A 13,243-nucleotide genomic window follows, 5' to 3' on the forward strand; every position below is an offset into this window, starting at 1 on the left:
TATTAACTTTTATCCATGTGGCAATATGTGAAAAATAATGGGTGGAACATATTATTTTATCCTCTCTCTTCTTGGGAATTTGTTAACGCCAGCTGGAGACGTCGAGAACATTACGGGATACGTATGTGTGTAAATATTCACAAGTATCGGGCCGGGCACTGACTCATACAACAGTCTGGAATTCCTCTGTTAAACCGCATGCTCTCACGTCACATTTCCAAGGAAGAAAAAAAAAAAACACCAATGGGCATGCAAAACTCAACTTTTTTGGGCTTACAGTTTTTTGCAAACTATAATGGACTCCATGGAGACCCTAAATATCCTCGATGTGTGAATGGGTGAGTGAATGTTTATTTGTCTTTATATGTAGCCAGGCGCTAACTAGACCATCAGGAGCAACGGGTTCAGTATCTTGCCCAAGGAGGAGCTGAGAATCAGTTGGTTGGACCCCTGCTCCACCAATACAGCCCTCCGCCCTTCTGAAAAAACAACTCTGCTTTTGGTGTTTGACAGCCAGTGGTGGGGTTTGTCTTCTTCACTGCCGCCTCATTATGTTTTCCACGCACATATTTCATCCGCTGCTCTATATTCCCACTTCGCGCTCAACACAATGCCCTTCTCCTCTTGCGTTTATCCCCTGCTGTAATTCGATGGGATGGTACTACAAGCTTGTCTGTTGCCTCAATTTCAACCGGAGGAGGTATATTAAATAATCAAGATTTTATCTTCTACCATTCCAGCATTGCTCTGCTCGGCGCAGACAGGCTCTTCAAAAATTTAGCGTGAAGCGTACGAGAAGCTAATATGCTAATATGAGAAGCTCACATGCCCTGCTGATGTTTTATCTGTCGTCAGTCCGTCTTCAAATTTTCCACTCGTTTTGTCATAGTCGCCGGAGTAAGTCAACACATTCATCCATCTTGATTTATATGTTTTTTTGTGTTCTTTTTGTGTTCTTCTGGTAATGAATCCATTAAAAAAAAAGTCCTATTCATGGCTAAGTGAGTGGATAATGCTTCAGATATTTGAGGGGAAACAGCCAGAAACAGCCTGTTTCCGATGAATCGGATTTTTCAAGGTCATAGGTGATGACATCTAACCCCCTGATGGCACAATTGCTCGCTTCCCCGTGTGCAGGGATATCATCGGTTCTGGAAACGTACGTGTGTGTGAACAGCTGTCGGTCGGACACCGCAGATGCGTCCGATTCCATGCCGGATCGGGAAGAAAAATTCCTCTTGAGACGGACACGGAGGCTCAGCGAGGAGGGAACTTGGAATGAATGCGGTGGTGGACATATGCTGAGCATATCTAGAACAAGAAAAGCGTGTAGGCGTGCACACACACACACACACACACATATGCACATACTGCTATCCGACCTGGATCCCATCCAAAACCTCTGGTGATGACTGTGCGTGATGGCCGCTGTTTATCTGCAGGCCGAGGTGATAATCTGTTCTCATGACTCCCCTGAGAACCTTACCCCTCTCCTCTGTATTAGAGTCATGGTCTGCCGAGGCCACTGGGGACATGAGTGTTTGGCGTCCGCACTGCAGAAAACCAAGAGATTAAATGTTGAAGTAGGACTTTGTGGGGGTGGGGGTGGTATCTTGGGATTTGTTCTCAAAATCTACTTCTCTCCACTGACAAGACGGATCCTTAGCACCTTACTGCATTCCATATGGCTGGATATGCAGAATAGGTTTATCTGCTTTGAGGTGAAATGGAATAATAAATGTTAATCAGAACAGGCGAAGGTGCCGGGCAGAGATGATCCACTATAGCTGCAGAGGAGAATCACGATCGAACGCTACAGCGTTCAACTCTCCCCTCCCCGTAGGAGAAAAAGGTCTACAATAACCATAGATCCAAGGAGCTGTTTGTGTTTTCAGTGAACACAGTGGCAGTGTGAGGTAAAAACGCCGGCAAAATTTTAGGGAGCCGAATGAGCAAATGGCACATGCATTTGACATGCCTTTTATGCAAATGCCTCGGGAGACTTCGAAGTTTCAGCTCATTCAGCTCATCCGTTTCACTTATAAATGGCTTTTTTTTCTGCATTGATGTATTCATTTTTTAATATGTCTATACTTTCTTTTACTTTCGCCTTCAGCGGACGCAACACCGAATCAATCTCCTCCATCTGAGCCTAGTCTCTGTATCCTCTTCTCTCACGTCAGCTAACTTCATGCCCTCTTTCACTACATCCATAAATCATCTCTTTGGTCTTCTTCTAGACCTCCTGTCTGGCAGCTCCAACCTCAGTATCATTCAACCAATATATTCACTCTCCCTCCTCTGTACATGACCCAACCATCTCAGTCTCTCCAAAACATCTGTGCCGTACCTCTGATGGACTCGTTCCTGATCCTATCCATCCTCATCACTCCCAAAGAGAACCTTGACATCTTCATCTCTGCTTCCTTGAGCTCTGCTTTCTGTCTTATCCTCAATGCCACTGTCTTTTAACCACACAACATAGCTGGTCTTACCACTGACTTTTATATCTTTTCTTTCATTCATCCTTTCATACACTTTTATCACAAATTACCCCTGACACTTTTCTCTAGCAATTCATATCTATATATTCCATTTTATTATTTATTTATTTTTTTATTTTTGTGACTGAGTTTCAACTTGATTTTATTTCTGTTATTATCATTTTTGATTTTATTGTTGGGTGTTATTGGGGTTGGTTTCCCTCCTCGGAGTCCATCTATTTATTTAACTCCCACACATAATCTCAGACACTCAGACATAGTCCACAGGGAATCGTGGATGAAAAGTGCCTGAAAATTAAATATTTATCTCGCAAGGTAGAAAAATGAATCAGTCTTGTTAGCAGAAAAAAATAAAACAGAACAATCAATAAAAAAAAAAGAATTTTAGCGTGACAGACATTTTGATATTCAGGAACTTCATCGAATGCGTATCCCATATTTCAACACTCGTTTTAAGAGAAAGTTATGAATGACAAAAAGAATATAAAAGCCCATTTTTCGCCGTTCAAGATGCTTTCATATCTAATGCTACACATTGGAACCGGCTGCAACTCAGCCTGCTGCTGTTTGTTTTACCGGCGGTCAGAAAATCCAACAAACCAACCGACGCTGGAGAAAAGGAAACCCCATGGTGGCAGTAATAATACACCTCTGAGCTCCTCTCAATAAAAAAAAAAACACATTGTTAAATGAAAATGATTATGAGCTGTATTTGAGTGTCTTCTTCACCCACACCTATGTGTATGGGTTTCCAAAAAATAAAACTTAAAAAAAAAAGGGGGTTTACGCATAAGTTGCAGCATTGGTTGTCAAAACCAAAAAAATAACCTTGCTTTATGGTGTACTGGCATTACTTAATGTTTAAAGATTTATTTTCCTCTCTCCGCTCAATTTAGGGGCTAATCGCTGATAATCACAACAAGCCTGCCCGCAGGCGCGCAAACTGTATAGCTGTAACGCCACGTTTCCCAATGAGGTAGCCATCTGTCATCTGTTGTTCTGCAAAAAATTCAAAGACAGTTGTTTAAGGGCAACTATATGTTTCCAAGGAGATGAGGCTAAAGTCTAAAACCAGCTTTGGGTGTTTTCCGAACTCGGGTGTTAACTGACCTGTTTTGTATCTTTCCCCTTCTTTTGAATGTCACTGTCTCAGACACACACACACAAAATGTTGATAATCATTATTACCAGCAACTTTAGACACATTTGGTGTTTGGTACTTCATTTCAGCTCAATTTGTGCTCCTTTCCACTCCCCGTCTCTTTGAAGTGTCACCATTGGCACGGATGTCGGTGCTGATTCGCCCACCCACGGTGTTTTGTGTTCCTCTGCAAGGCTCTTGGAGATAAATGATGCTGTGCAAACTGACAGGCGGGCTGATGAGATGGAGCAGAGCTGTTGTAAATCTTCCTCACAAGAACACCGTGAACCTTGGCAAACAGCTGACCCCTGAACTCTATCTTACAGCAACAGCATAGTGCACGTGCACATGAGCGTCAATGTGAATAAAGCGAGGTGATTCAGAGGTTTCCCATGTTCCTGAGTCCCACGCTGACTGCGCAAATGGAGTGGCCGTTAATTAAATTTGATATTTAGCCCAAACATCTTTGACTATTTTCATAGATGCTGTTTCCAGGCACCACTGATTGATATTTAGTTCTTTTTAAAGCAGCAATTTCAATATAAATGTCCAATTTTGCATGGGGTTTGCCTAAAATAATTGCCAGAGGTGGTGCTGATCTCATTTTTGTCACGCCCTTATCTCACTTGTGTCATTAAAAAAGGAATAAAGATGAAATATGGGATGTCAGATGAAAAAAAAAAAAAAAAAACTGAAATACATAGTAGATAAAGGAAGAACAGGCTTCTATAATCTAGAATATTTTTAATGGATATTGATATTGGTAACAAGAGTGCCACTGTTTAACGCCACAATATATTGCACAAGATATATATATATATATATATCTTTTATATATAGATAGATATATATTGCCACTGTTTAACCGCAGAATATATTGCACAAGAACAAAAATTTAAAAAAATCAAAACTCTTTTCCCGTTGCGCGGGGAAATGTGATACCAAAGACCTCTTGTAGTTTCCTGCATTCATGACTTCCCGTCAGAGGCAACATTGGCGGCCCACACAGAGGCAGAGGAATGCAGAGACAGTCTGAGCGGCTGATGTGGAACCGTTGAATCCAATGACTGATTTTATTATTTTATTTATTTATTGATTGATTTATATATTTCAGAGAATGTCTGCATCAATGAGCTAATGGAACCGAGGGCCCGTTATCGCAATCTGACGTACTTGCCAGAACTCCCATTTCCTCTTTGATCGAGCTCCAACCAAGGACATGCTCCGTTCCGTATCTCGCCTGATGGCTTTTTTTTTTTTTTTGTTCTCCTTGTAACGAGTAATTGCCTGGTTAAAGCTGTCCTTTGAATTCTGTCCCGACTCTTCGATTGGGGCCTCTTGCGATGGACAAAAAAAAAAAAAAAAAATTGGGCGTGGATCCCCTCACTCAGCGATGTCATAGAGTTTGGCTCTCCGCCCGGCACTAATGTTGTGCTCTTACGGCAACTCGCTCAAACTGCCGCACGCATCAGCCTGCAATCAGAGCTCTGGCGAAACAGCTCGCAATCTTAAATTACAGCGGTTGGCTCTTATTGAATGCTTGTGCCTTTGTCATGCTGGCTTTTAATGGAATCTGTGTGGTCCCCGTTTTGCTCCCACCTCCGGCCGATAACTATATAGTCTACCCGAAGGCTTCCTTTTTGGACCGGGGTGTTTTTATCTTCCGCCCCCCCCCCCCCGTTTTACACACCCCAGGCGTCAAAAGAATAGGTTGTGTCGACGCGCACGTGTGCATTTTTGCGGCTACATGTGTTCGCCCAAACATCCACGTCGCTAGTACTCTCCGTGGAAGGGGATCCGTCTTGGCTCATCTCCAGCATGCCTAGCCGGAGGCGTCTTGCCCGTCGTGTCCCATCTGACTCCACGCTATTGCGTGAAGAGGCAAAAAAAATCTGGGTGAGACCCAGGAATGACAGATATGTGATGAGATGACGGACCGAGAGTGCAACCTTACCGATGCAGCTGTCGAGGATTGGGGGGAACGAAGTTTTCTCTCTTTCGGTGCTATAGAGCGGGGTTAAGGGGTGGGGGGGAAGCACTTAATGTGGAGAGGGTTTTTTTTTTTTTCGCCGGTGAAGTCTAGTCATGGGCAGGATGGAGGAAATGAAGGCAGAAAGAAACTGATCCGAACAGACAGATGTGAAAGGATTGCTAAGGAAGAAGTGAGCAAAAGGGGGGTTCTGCGGAGTAAATAGTTGATGGTCTTTTTTTAGATTACCTTGAGGGGGGGGGGAGTGTTCACACGGCAAAGTCAGCAGTTTGGCGAACACAGTGTCAAACGCAGGGTCTCTACCTTCATATTCAGAAATGCAAATGCATCGCCATCAACCTCCAGGCTTAGCCAAAGAACAATTCAAAGGTTGTTACTCTCTTAAACACAGGAATGATATGTTTGTTTTACCCGGATGCGAGACGTTCCCCTTCTTGCCATTTTAACTTGCCTGTCTCCCGCTCTGATTGCGTGTGTGTTTGTGTGCTTGCACGTGTGTGTGTGTGTGTGTGTGTAGTATGTGGTGTTTTCATTTTTTTTACAAGAAAAGCAGATTGAGTGTGGAAGGGGAGGGGAGGATGCTCTCTGCAGCAGTATGTGGATAATCCTTACAGGGTGTTAAACCCGGGGTGGCACGATTTCAGGGAGGCACGGTTTTTGGCTCGTGAAAAAAAAAATCCAAAACGGCTTGCTTCACAGTAATTTCGGTAAACGCTTTGCAACACGTGGCATCCCGTGCCAAAATTAATCAATTCAATTAAGTGACTGCTGTAAAATCTTCTGGGCCATTTATAGGACTGTTCAAATCCCAAGTCTTCAATAACTTGTCAACCAGCAGATTTTTATGATTCTGCATTTCAGCTGCACATTACTCAAGCTGTAGATGTCAAAGTTTTATGTCTAAATGGTCTATGAATACTATGTATAGTTTATTTAAATACCAATTCCAGAAGCCACCCACCGTCTCTCCATCTAAAATTCATTTCAGGAACTTGTGTTTACCTCACATCTGGAGCAGCTGTTTTTTTTTAACAGACGTAAATAGTGTCATGTTTCAGAACTAGCTATCTTACCACACTTAAATGGTGCGGTGATTTCAGTCATAATAAGTAATACAATGAATATGTACTAAAAATAAATTGCCCGTTATGCATGACACGTGCTTTTATTTTTGATAGTTTTAATAAAAAACCAAAACAAAAAAGAAGAAAAAAAAAAGGCAGACTGTAAATTGATGACATGATTTGTTATTCCCAATTATACGCAAAAAAAAAAAAAAAAAAAAATAGCACAAAAATAATTACGTTCATCTGGAGATGCCCTGCACTGGAGATTTTTTTTCCCTCCGCAGGCAATGAGGCTTCACGTCAACAGGCTGTCTCAGCTGATGTGCAAAGCGCGTCCCAGTGCCTGCCGACACTTCCCGACTCACAGCTGCGCTGCGCTCGGCGCAGCTGCAGGGACTCGCCGGGTCTCCCAGGAGACGAACCACAGCCCCCATCAACAAGCACCGCCACCATTATTGTGGGACCTATGCTTACATCAGTTTGTTAAAAAATGAATTAATTAAAAAGTCCTCCTTTTAGCAAAATCACACTCTTTAGCTTTGGCCTCAAGATCAGAGGGCTATCAAAATGTCAAGGTTATTGCTCACCCGTGCCATCCTTGCTAACTGCTCCCTTTGCCCCTGGACCTTGAGGAATTGTTTTCCATTGGTAACTCTGATCTCCGTTTTCACGGTATGCGATAGAACGTGCACATGTCTCCCCGGATAACCAGCTCTCATCATCGTGGTCCCTGCCGGATCTCGACGGGACGTGCATTGTGACACGTTCCCGCATACATGCATGCTCGGCGCGGGTAAAGGGCCGTGGATGGTAAATATAGTTTACGGGCGCCTGAGTGATCGCATATCGACAGAAATTACATCCCATTTATAGCGATACAAATGTAACTAAGTGAGTAGGTTTGCATTCTGTAAAACCTCTTTTCGGTCGTGAGGCTTTTTTTTTTTTTTTCACTTAGTCGCTATTTTGAGTGGGCCGACCCTCGCTCCCCCGGGAAAAAGGAAGGCAGCTCGCCACTCATGATAAGAAGCACTCGTGTTACCTAATTGTATTTGTCTGGTTACATGGTTGCAGCAGACGAGTGGAAATTAATTTCACATGCTAATGGGAGGAACGGAGTGCCCCTGTTTCGTAGGCCATGTCGTTCCCGCAGTTTGGCCTTCCGACACTCTTACACGACATTCTTCCTAATTGTTTTTTCTTTCTGATTCTCCCTTGTTTTCCTGCATCTTACAAGCACCAGCAACCATTCTCCATTGTTTTTTTTTTTTACTCAACCAAAGCACTTTCAGACGCCATCTGACCTTTGCTCTTTCATATATTTTTCATTACGCCTTGATTGAGAATACAAAAGATGCATGTTATGCTATGTGAGTTATCTGTGCGCGAGGACGAGGCGTTTGAATGTTCAAACGTACTTATGGAGCTTGCAGAGGACAAATACCCAGTGGTCGGGTCAAAGACTCCACCTAATGCCGAACCCGCATAACAAATTCATGTTTCATTCGCCTGTCTAAAAGAAAAAAGAAACATGGTATCATAATGTGCATGTTAAAACTCATAAGCATAGAAAACTCATACAATTTGTATCTGATGACTGGAAGATCCAGAAATTGTTGAACGGGACATTGATCTCGGAGCCTAACCTTGAACAGCTTGGGCTGGAAGCACTCGTCAAATTCCTGTCACTCCTCTCGTAGAGAGCATGGCTATGTCAGAAAAAAAAAAAGGTTAACGCTCTCCTGTGAGTCTGTGAAATTACCTCTGCATAAAGTTATTTTGCCATGTCTCCTCAAATAAAATGGAAATGAAAGCTCACACAAGTCGTCTCCTTCTATGCGGCCCAGGCGGCGAATCGGTCGACAGACACTCACCCTCTTTTTCATCCCGCGGTTCTTCTGGAGAACCATCAGAACCGGGTGCATTGCTTTGACCGTCTGCCTGCTTTCCCTTGATCGGGACGCTCCCGTGTTTTTGTTTTGCACTCGCGTGTGTCAGATCTCAGTAGCGTGCTCCAAATAAAAAAAAAAAGACAGGGTTGGAAGATAAATAAAGAGAATTCCTGCATGAGCCCTGCACCTCTAGGTGGGAAACGGACAGGTGCGTTTGGCTCACTGTCTCAACGTTGACCTAGACTTGTCCCCCCCGTTTGTGGATTGCGGCTGGACGTTCTGCTTCCACGTGGATTCAAAGTCGACAGGCTTCATCGCTTTGGGTGAATTGCTGGCCAGCTGGCAGACGGCTCTGCAAAATCATATGAGAAAATCTCACGGCACCGCTGTTTAACCTGTAGTGACACACCCCATTTTTAGCTGCTTATGCACTAAATTTTTGATCAATTCTATCCTGGTCTGATACAAGCCTACATTTTTATATATGTTTTATATTATTTGCATTGTTAGAATAAGACATTAGAATTCATAGCACTGATTACGGTAGGGGAGAATGGACTATTCACAGGATGTAACCGGTTGACTGAAAGGGATAATTAATATAAAAATAATTTTGGCAGAAGCAAACGAGAAAGACTAATTTTGTGTTTTTGGGTTTTATTTTTTCAGATTTCTGACCCTTCTTGCTTGAGGCACGCGTACTATCACGTCCTACATCTGGTGACACAAGGAAAGGTAAGACGTTTGCCTTTAACTGTCACTGTCTACTGTTTTTTTTTCCCTCCCATGACCAACAAACAAATGGATAAAACAAAAAATACAAAAAAAACAAAAAAAATTACTGTGGACAATGTGTTTGGAATGAATTTGAAAAAGAAATGTGATCTAGACCTAGGAAGGTGCCGATGGGGTCACATACAACAGCCAGACAGAGATATCATATTTTTTTTGATTTATTAATGTGTTTAAATAAGCCATTCACAGATGTGCATTACCTGGAAAAACAAAATCATTCATGATGATCATGATGATGATAATGATGATTGTGACGTGTCGGGTGCTTGAGAATTCGATAATTCAGCGACGTGCACATGCACCCATGTTGCTGTTTGTCTCATAGTTCTTAAACACCGAGAACACCATGCCGCCTCGGAGTTTATCAAAGGTCTATGGCAACTGTGATGACTTTATTAATTAAAAAATGTGCCCGCTTAGCGTGATTGGCAAAACTTAGATTGACAGGCTGGTAAATTTATTTCACTCAATTTCCACTTTAATCTCAGCCCAAAGTTTATAATTAGGAATTGTACGGAGGCGATTTAGTCAGGTGGGGAATCTTAATAAAAACAGGAGCGCACACCCTGATAACCACATGCTACACATTAACAGGAACACGGGGAGAAAAACTAAAATTAGCAGGGCTAAAACAACCTGCGCCTGGAGATCAAAGCTGGGGCTGAACTGTCAGACTCTTCAATGGCGCCTGCGGTGGCCTGCAGGAGGAGGAATGCGGAGCAAGAGAGACAGGGAGATGGGAAAGAGAGCGGGCTATTAATCCAAGAGGCCCTGTATCGAGTTGTAAAGCTCCATAGTCAGGGATTATTCATAGAAGGGTTGGTGTGAAGGGGTCACGGTTTCGTATGTTGCATGTCACGCTTTCTCCCACAGCACATTCCTGCCGCAATGAAATCTAACCTTTATTTTATTTTTTTAAAAAATAGTCGTATGCTACTGTTGATTGGTGTCCTGTTGTTTCTGCAACCCTTGCCAAACAGGTGACTGGAGACATTTTCCGTGTTGTTGTTGATGTTGTTACCCACTGTTACCCACAAACGGATCAGCTTTCATCTGCAACTGATGCGGTCGGTACTTTTTTCTACCCAGGAAGTACAGTAGATATGATATACGCGTGTATCCATTACTTGTAATACTTGAAATCATTTAATTCTTATTGATTTTCAACATCTTTGATTCAAATGAAACTTTTGCTTGTATTTTTGTGGCATTTGTAAAAGTAACTTGAATTTGAAATTTTCCATCAGTTTTAGCATATCATAAATATAATGAAAATGCAAGGGGTGCGGGAATGAGGTGTAAATATGATTTTTTTTAGATAAAACAAATAAATCCAGAGACCCTGCACGGAGTAATGGGAGTGATATGAGATTAAAATTTTCATCTGGAATCCGTTAGATTCTGCCCAATAATGGAGCGATAAGTAAGTGCACAAGAATGAATACCTAGCAATATACCTTGTGCCTCTGCATAATTTAGTGTAAATCATTTTTATGATTTTAATATGATTTTCTTTGGAAAGACGACAAATAAATGTTTTATACTGTCAAGTAAAACAAACATGCCTCTATCCTATTAGTTACATTTGAAAACATAGTCTTCTGTTTTGTTTTCACAGCTGTTTTTCAGGTTATTTTTATTTTTAGATATCTGGTAAAGATAGCAAAGTTTTAAAAACCATCTTACATTGACTGACACTGCTGCCCGTGAGAAATTATTTCTACAGCACAATGTTGAAAGTAAGATTCCCTGCACAAGTAAAGCTGCTGTGGTGTCGGCCTGTTGCTTTCACCACTGTTTACACCACCTGTAATGCTATTTCAGGAATAGAATTGTTGAGCTGAGAACACGCACTCTTTGTTCCTCTTTTATTATTATTATCATTATTATTCTTTTTTAAATGATGATAGTTTCCTCTTCCGGGCTAACGCTAGAGTCGATGCTTGTAATTTTACCGCCGTGATATTGGGTTCCCATTACTTCTTCTTGCATCTCTTTCAGACTGTCAGGGATTCAATATTTCAGAAAAAAAATGAATTCAATGTGTATCTCGGTCGGTTTGGTTGCATCATTAAAGGTTTAAAACATAAACACAACTAGACCAAAAAAAAACCAACAACACGGCTTTTGGGGCCTGTATCGAAACAGAACCCTGTGCGACTTTCCCGCAAGTCCTCTTTCCCAATCCCTGGATTAGCTGGAAGTTACGGGAAGACGAGTGTATTCATTAACGAACGGTTTCCTGAGTGTATCTGTGTGTGTAGGTGTTTGTGTCCGGAGCAATGTTGCGTCTGAAGGGCCATCCACCTGGTGAAACACACAAATTTGATTTTACAGACAAAAAAAAAACCAAAAAAAACACATGCAATCATGGCGAGCAGAGACCTTATATGGTTTTCTTTAACCGGCTATTGATTGACTCCACTGTGGCAGAGGGAGACAATAAATTACTGCCTGCTCGGGGGGGCAGTGAAGTTGAGTGTGGCACTGTCAGTTTTATTCTCCGAGCCAAATCTGTGGCTGCATTATTTATACATCTCTCATTTTTATTTATGCAGCAAGTATAAGTGACGCAATGCGAGACCGAACAATAGCAACACGGCGTCCCCCAAGGACGCGTCTCATTGTCATTGGTCAGCGCACATCGGCGGGATTCTGAAAGGTTAGGATGCATTGTGTGTTCGGATAAGGACGCGTTTGACATATAATAGTTTTTTTGTGCAGTCATTGCACGAGCATTTACCATACAAATGAATAATGGAGGTGAACAGCCTGGTGTTTTTGATCACATGAAATCACACACTGGTTTCCTCGGTCGCCTGGGTTATCTGTGACGGCACAAGCATAAGTGACAAATAAATACCATACTCGCGTTTTATTGCAGTTTTTACAGACAACCACACAAGAGAATCCCGAGGGGAATTTTTCGAAGTGTGCCTGGGAGGAAACTGGAGCTAAAGACCTCGTCAGAGACATTTGTAGAAAAATAAATAAAAATTCTATCTCAATGTCTCATTGTCTCACCCCAAAACTGTCAGAATGTTTGTAAAGCACAAAGAAACATTCTTGTTGCAATGAAGCATCGTAAAATTTTTATGCAATCCTTTGTACTGGAATATATCATATGGAACATATACCCAAACAAATAACGTAAGAGATAGTTACCATTTATCATCCCTCTCCCAATATAAGCAACACATAGACATGCACGTGACAGAAAGGGATTAAATATTCGTGGAATGAGCCTCTTCGAAAACAATAGCATCCGTAAGATTAATCTCAACGATGAGCCTGCAAATGTCTAGCCATCCTATTTTACATCCAGGATGTGAATCTTAACTTTGGTTGGTGCGATTTATCAATGGGAAACCACCAGATAATGTTCATCCGTGCAGCAATGGGATGAGTTTTGGATACCAACACCTGCAGGTGACGCCCAGCTTACAGCCTCCCTCACAATTTGTCTCATCAGTTTCCTGTTATGTATGAAAAATATAATTGGTAGTTTGATCTGTTCTTGACAAGCACTCCAACATTAATCAATTTCGGCAAGAAAAAGCTATTTCTCGAAGAAATAAAAAGCAATACATTCACTCGCTGATTCAAAGCGCTCTCCCCGAAGGACAAGCACCCACATGTGAGTTCTGTCACATCTGAAACACATACAGAAAAAAATCTGTTGTAAATCTTAATATGAAAGAACTCAGCAAGACAATACAGATAATGAATGACCCCCTAAGTGCAAGACAAAATAAGAAAATGAAAAAAAAAATAGAAAGGCGGTTTGGTTGTCTTCCAGTGACTATTAGACCTGCAATTGTGCGATAAATTGAGAAAATTATAGTCTTGCACTT

The 13,243-nt window shown here is 41.9% G+C and overlaps 1 protein-coding gene across 1 annotated transcript in view; it reads left to right on the forward strand.

Moving 5' to 3' along the window:
- Nucleotides 1–13,243, forward strand: part of tspan9a (tetraspanin 9a) — a 206,404-nt gene that overhangs the window by 50,153 nt on the left and 143,008 nt on the right. The window contains exon 2 of the mRNA XM_086163252.1: nt 9,264–9,329. The gene's annotated coding sequence lies outside the window, so the exon portion shown is untranslated. The remainder of the gene's footprint in view (nt 1–9,263; nt 9,330–13,243) is intronic.

This window comes from Fistularia commersonii, chromosome 17, assembly GCF_037954325.1.
Source record: "Fistularia commersonii isolate RoL2024-O1a breed Wild chromosome 17, RoL_Fcom_v1.0, whole genome shotgun sequence".
Classification (NCBI taxonomy): domain Eukaryota; kingdom Metazoa; phylum Chordata; class Actinopteri; order Syngnathiformes; family Fistulariidae; genus Fistularia; species Fistularia commersonii.